The 6,849-nt window shown below is 49.8% G+C and overlaps 1 non-coding gene across 1 annotated transcript; it reads right to left on the bottom strand.

The window, feature by feature from the left end:
- Positions 1 to 322: 322 nt before the first annotated feature.
- On the bottom strand, positions 323 to 394 carry TRNAR-CCU (transfer RNA arginine (anticodon CCU)). Its single transcript has one exon. It is a non-coding gene; the product is annotated as a tRNA-Arg (tRNA).
- Between the last annotated feature and the right edge of the window lie 6,455 nt (positions 395 to 6,849).

Genomic DNA, 6,849 nt, shown 5'->3' with positions numbered 1-6,849 from the left:
ATACTGCGCTCAGACATTTCAATCTTCTCCAGGATGACCGGCATCCTTCTTTTCGAACTTCTTGCTATAGCGCTGTATTTTCCCTTACATTACTGGAGAATTTAGCGCGCTGTTGGAGAGTCTTTCACTTTTCCCAACAGCACATTCCTTAAGGAACTTACTCCTTGGCATGAGTATGAGAGGAGCCAACAGCCACAGAAACCAAAGGGCACTGGGGATTTTTAATTTATTTATTTTGTGGTGTTGATCAATTTCTAATATTACTGAATATGTTATCAATTAAAGCTAATTGATTAGAAAAGCAGAAGAAAAAACAACCACATGCCGCCGGTGGGATCCGAACCCACGACCTCCGAATTAGGCGTCCGGTGCTCTACCGCTGAGCTACGGCGACGGCTGTCAAATCTCCTGCTTTCGGGGGTATTTATGTTTACAAGTAACCTAACCTTGGGAGTGTTCACCAGCGCCACCCACGTTCTTAAGCGGCGGACGTAGCACGTCTTGAGTGAGTTACCGCTGATGTGACGTAGAACGTCATCGAACGGCGAGGGTGGAAGCTGTGTGAGAACCCTCTTATGCTTCCAATGGCGTCAAGGCTGCCAGAACCGAGGCCCTCGCTAAGCAATTAAGCAAACAAGGGAAGGGGAATGAGGGGCTCGTTATAAATATGAGAGAAGCCAACAGCCACAGAAACCAAGGGGCACAGGGGATTTTTAATTTATTTATTTTGTGGCGTTGATCAATTTCTAATATTACTGAATATGTTATCACTTAAAGCTAATTCATTAGAAAAGCAGAAGAAAAAACAACCACATGCCGCCGGTGGGATCCGAACCCACGACCTCCGAATTACGCGTTATGCGATGTCTCGGAGGTTGCATAACACATAATGAGACATAAAATATGTGCATTTTTAGCGGCACAGCGTTAAAGGGTCCCTGAAAGGGGTGTCTGAGGTTGGCAAACAAATACTTGCATTATGTAGAGCGTAGGCCACTGAACGTTCATGCCGCGTACAATACATCAAAGGCGAGTAGATAATTTACAATACATTTTCAAAAACTACCTCTCCCGAGCCTCGCGGCGACCAGCGGCGGTGAACTTCCGCCCGAATCCGTACTCATTACGTCAGTTTGTACTCTTTACGTCACAAGTGCTGGGCTATGATTGGTTCGCGGTGCCAACGTGAAATCACGCATTTAACAAACTAGAAGCTCTAGATACTTCACACTCTTACTCTTTTCGGAAACATTTCGCATTTCAGCAAGCAGAGTTGTCGTTTATATGCATGTTTACGCAGTTATTGTGTGTTCGGTGTCAGAAATTAGTACTGCACTTCCGGTTTACAATGTTTTCGTCTGCTCGTGCCGCTTGTGTCACTCCGCCGGCGCCGACGTCGAACCGAATCGAGAATCGAGGTGCGATTTGGAGTCACCGCACTACTGATTTCTGTCGCGACCTCCGTCGCATGCGCAATCAAAATGGACCGGCCGTGCTGTGTCGTTGGTTGCAAAGCCAGGGTTCGGCAAGATGTTGCCCTTCGGTACTGTCTGCCGAAAGATGGAAGTGAGCGAGCCGTCGTCGTCGTCAGGATTCAGCGCTCGATTTCTGAACGGCGTGTCCTTAAAAGCTTGGCCGACGCGCTGCACCGATCGTCGCTTGCGAACTGCCGCCCCACTACAAGCAGGGAGACACGGGGCGGTGAGCATCGCTGCGCCGCCCTACCCAAGCTCCGCTCACAACCGGTGTCGCACTTCGCCGCCGTGCAGCAATGCCTGAGCGCTGCTTGGGATGGTGTACAAATATCACAAGGCAAGATCGCCTTGTTATCAGAAATACTTCTCGAGCAGCGACAAAGCACGCCTGCTTATGTTGCGAGCTTTCGGCAACGGCACCGCTCGCGGGCGCTCAGGGCGACGAGCTCTGCTGCTGCCTGGCTGCCGTGGTCGTCGCTAGGCCTATTGCCTCTTCGGCATCGAAGCTGCAGCGGCCGGCGCTTCGGAAGTCGCCTGAGCTATAATACAAGGCTTACTCTACACATCGCTTTTCAGTCAACAGCATCATCTCACACTAAAATAATAGTATGGTCACTTTCCGCGACTCCTTCTGCAGCGAAGCGAGCGGGCGCCAGGCGAGTCGGAGCCCACGTCGGGCCAGCGGCAGCTGCGAGACGGTTGTGGCAAGAAATTTGCTCGTATCACAGTCGTTACCTTTACCAGCAGCTCAGTATTGGTCAGCGATCCTCAAAAATGACACATTTTTCACATTTCTTATCCCAGGGTTTATTATTTACGTCAAGAACACACTTTAGCTCGTTTTTATGTCGCCGGCAGACGGGATCCAGGCTGGCCGGCCGGCCGGCATGCTCGGCGTACATCACGTTCGCACAAGAAAATGCAAAACAGCCATGATACCAGCGAGGATGCTTCCTAGATTCGAGCAACGAAAATATGTCTGTGCAAAAGTGGATCTTTCGGCAACGACACCGCCTGCGGCAACGCCGCGCGACGAACTGCGCGCTGGTCCCAGGCTGCCCTAGTCGTCGCTAGGCCTATCTGGTTTCGCATTGAAACCGCAGCTGACGGCGCTTCGGAAGTTGCCTGCGCTATAATAAAAGGCCTACTATTCACATCGCTTTACTGCGAACTCGTCCCATAATAAAATATATGTTCGATTTCCACGATGCCTTCAGCAACGGAGCTAGCAGACGGTAGGCGAACCGCACCAAGTAGCAGCAGCACCAAATCGGCTGTTGGATGAAATTTGCTTGTATCGCAGTCATCACTTTTACCAGCAACTCGGTATTGGCCAACGATCGTCAGAAATTATGCATTTTTGACATGCATCTATCCAAGGGCTTGCTATGGACGAGAACAAACAATACTAGCGCGTTTTTCAGTCGCCGGTGGCCGGCATCAAGGCTGGCAGGCCGGTCCGGCGTGGCTCGGCCCCGAGCGCCCTGAGCAGCGCGCTGTACGGCATCATGACGCTGCCGCTCTCCGCACTCGTATTGGCTCCCGCTTCCCGTCGTTGCGTTTTCCGCGTGCGGCTTGTCGTAGACATCCAGCAGGTTGGACGCAGGCGACGAGCTGCGATCGGTTGTTACGACGTCGTTCACAACGGCGCGCCGCAGCGAATCGCACACACTTTTCGCACATGTGTCCCCGCCTTAAGGCTGAAATCCCATTTCGGCACTCATCCGCAAAAGTCGTTCCTTCAGCTCGGGGTCTATAGTACGAGAGAAGCCGCAGCGAGGGTTGCGAGACACAGGTGAACATAGCAGACAGCGGGAAAGCGAGCGATCGAGCGAAAGAGCGCGTCAACCGGAAGTAAACAAACCGATCTCGTCGATGACGTATTTGTGGGCGGAGCATGGTCCCGGCCTGTAATCTTTATTTTTTTATGGTTTGCTCCGGTGTACGAGTTGAGAGGGAAAAGGCTGGTGGTCATTTTTAATAGCCATTATCTCTGGTTCCGCACAAGGTAGATCAAAAATTTTTGCGGTAGGATGATGGATCGTTCAATGTCTATCAATACTTCGACTTCTCTTTGCCTACATGGACACCGTTTCAGGGACCCTTTAAAGGTCCCGTCGGCGGAAAGCTAGGCGTCGGCGTGACTGGAAAATCCCGGTCGGTCGAAAGGGTAATGATGTAGAAATAGAAAAAAAAATGTGGTCAAGCGGCATCGAACCCCCTCCTAGGGTCACGAGCCGTGCACGCGACCTCTTCACCACTAAGCAGCGCTAGTTAAGTGGTATAAACGAAGGCCTTGTGCGAGCACCTCACACCGGAAGGTAGACTAATTACATTACAGGAACACTTGGGTGATTAGGTAACTAACTAGAGTCGACAATTAATATACACGATGGGTGCGTAATAACGCAGTATATATGTGATGGCAACAAGAGTGTCGATGTCTGCGAAAGCGCGCGCCAGGTGACCTACAAGCGACCGTAGGGACCCCTTAATGCAATCACGTCGGTCTTTTGAAGGGACTATGCAATAAATTAATTGAGATAACGTAAAGCAGACGAGAGGTGGGCATTCCATCACTCGTCGCCCCAGCGCAAGAATTTTCCAGCTATAGTAACAACGAAGGTATAGACGATTAAAAATTGCGCTCCTCCTCTCCTCACTCAACTCGTACACGCGGGACACCAGAGAAAAAATAAAGAAAACAGCTCTGGGAGTGGGCAAAACTTAAATACGAGCACCACACTATCCACGTCCTCCTGCAGCAGAAGAACGAGGTCCTGCAAAGCCGCAAGCAAAAATTGCACAGAAATTTCAGCTGGCTGTCGCCGACGAGCGCACCACGCACGAACGCCATAGCTGCACACGCCTTGAAACGAGCGCGCCGAGGATCACGAAACGAATGCAATTGCAATGCCCGCTCACCACGCACGCGCGGCGCGGCGGGTGCACCTAGCGATTCCCCAGGCGCTCTAGGGAGAGGTCGAGAAAGGCGCGCTGACGCCACGTCCGGTTGAGAACGAGGGCGAAGTCAAAAAACGTCACGGAGAAGCGCATCCCATCGACCAATCAGCGTTTCCAGCCTACCTACCCGCAAACGCTTCTGTCCATACCTGACAGACAGACTGATCGTCATGAGAGATGCAGAGCGCCGCCTCACGAAGAAAGAGGGAACGTTTAAAAAAATGTCGTCCGCTTTCCGTCGTCAGGCGCCACTCAGATGGCACTTTCCCCCACCTTAGTAGAGCAGGCGCGAAGGCTAGCCGAAGGGCGAGAGTAGGAAAGGAGGATAGGTGAAGGCCTTGGATGGACGGTCGGATCGGCGGTACTCGGCAGGCATTGCAAAAATAGGGGAGGCGCTGGGACACCGCCTTCGACGGTGGCATGTTGGGTCCCACTGTCGCATTCGGCTCCACTGAGCGCACTGGGGCGGCGAGCTGTTTCTGCTGCTATCGCTTGGGATTTGGAAAACTGGATGTTGTGCCAGAGGTTGTTTAAACAGTGAATGGAAGTTAAGTCACGCTAAATTAAATCATTCTCCGCAGCAGATTTGTCTAGAAACTGTGAGCAGTGGTTATATTCTCACACAGGGCGTAGCATAATCCAGTGCAATCTTTTACCCGGATACTCATTTCTATTACTAGTCCAATAATCAAGATTACCTATTTTCAGCTGCAGCTGCAAACGACATGTATGCGCATTGTACACGTCGTTTGTGTTTCCTTGTTTTCGTCCCGTCTTTCGAGCAAGTACGTACCCCTTTCAAGCTCCAGTTGCCCATTCGCCAAAAGCTGCTAATAAGACAGCTTCTAGTTCGCTACGAAATCAAGTGCGAGAAGCCGCCTTTGACGGCTGCTAACTTTTGCAATTACAGTTGTGCATTTTGTAATTACAGTTGTGCATTATACTTGGTGTTGTCTATTGGTTTCCAACCGTCTCATTAACTGACCAGCGATTCGCGCATTTTTCTGCCCGCGCTGTCCCGAACAAAGCGAAATAGCCGCTGACCTCTCGTAGCTTGATCCGCGGCTGCTACATCACACGCAACAGGAGCTCACTTCAAGCTAAGGGGCATGACCCGTTGGGGGAAAAGGCCCACTTTTGGCTTTACTTTGCATGTTTCGAGTGTTTCCCGCCGCCTTTCTTCTGCCGATTACAGAAGTTTCGTAACACATCGCACTTTCTGCACCACGCTGTCACAATTCGCACGTTTTGTCCCAGCGATCGCTATAGGACGAGGAAGCTGAAAGACGAGGGTTGAAACCTGCAAGGCCAAATCGAAATTTGCAGAGGGCTTTTTTCAGAACCGGACGACAAAGACACTGCTTATTTTATTATACCACGGGGGCATACTACCTCCTCCCCTTACTTTTTGCGCCAGCTCACTACGAATATACTGGCGCCGTACCTACCTTCCGCGCATCACTATAGCAAAAGAAGCCGTGACACTAAATGGGAAAAACGGCTCCTTTCGTTGGCGTCACGCAGCCACATTAGTAATGTAAAATGCCCGATGACTGTCGAGTGAAGCGGCAGACCAGCGTCTATTGGCCACTGGAGCAGACGGTTTCGCCAGTTTTCTAGTTTAGCCTAGGGGAAAATGGGATTCAAACAAAAATTGGTGCGGAGGGTTATATTGTGAGGTTATTTTGTGAATTAGTCGCGTGCAATGCTTCTTTCTTCATGTTTTCAAAAGAAGAAAGCGTTTTAGTCAAATTTGACCTCAAATAAGACTTCGTCGCATCGTATCATCAACCTAAGCGTTAACACCGCCCAGAGAGGATCTCAACCGTCGGCATAATTTTGTTGTGGAAGAAGCCACTAAGGTAGCAGTTGAGAAAATATGACTATTTCGTTTCAGACGTATCCTCATCTGTCTACCCAAGAGCAGTGCGGCAACGGGATGTTTGGAAGAAAAATTTGCTGCAAATCTGGTGCAGTAATAAAACAGAGTCCTAAAGAAGTAGGAAAAACTGCTAAAAACAGCTATATCTGGCAGCTCATCCTCCGTGCTGCTGGTATACCCGAGGAACTTGTACGTTCTTACAACAAATGCAGCATCTGCGAAATTTGCCGACGCTCATAACACTATAACTAACACTATAACTATAACACTACACTATAACTACAAAGGAAAACGAAATAACCACTGTTCTTTTTCAGTGCAGACAGTTACTATGGAGCACAGCAGTCCGTTATAATTTTTCGATTACCGCGTAGTCGGAGTGACTGCCTCATGCGTAAATCACCGTTACATTTTATTTTAAGAAAAAAAAATTCAGCTTCAGCCACAAGTGAAACAACTATTTATGGTTACATTTTATTAAAAAAAAAATCAGGTTCGAGAAAGCCGTGCCGAGACGACACGGCGTGG

Source organism: Amblyomma mixtum, chromosome 3 (assembly GCF_055824585.1).
Source record: "Amblyomma mixtum isolate Tamu chromosome 3, ASM5582458v1, whole genome shotgun sequence".
Lineage (NCBI taxonomy): Eukaryota > Metazoa > Arthropoda > Arachnida > Ixodida > Ixodidae > Amblyomma > Amblyomma mixtum.
This window is presented reverse-complemented; position numbering and strand designations above follow the sequence as displayed.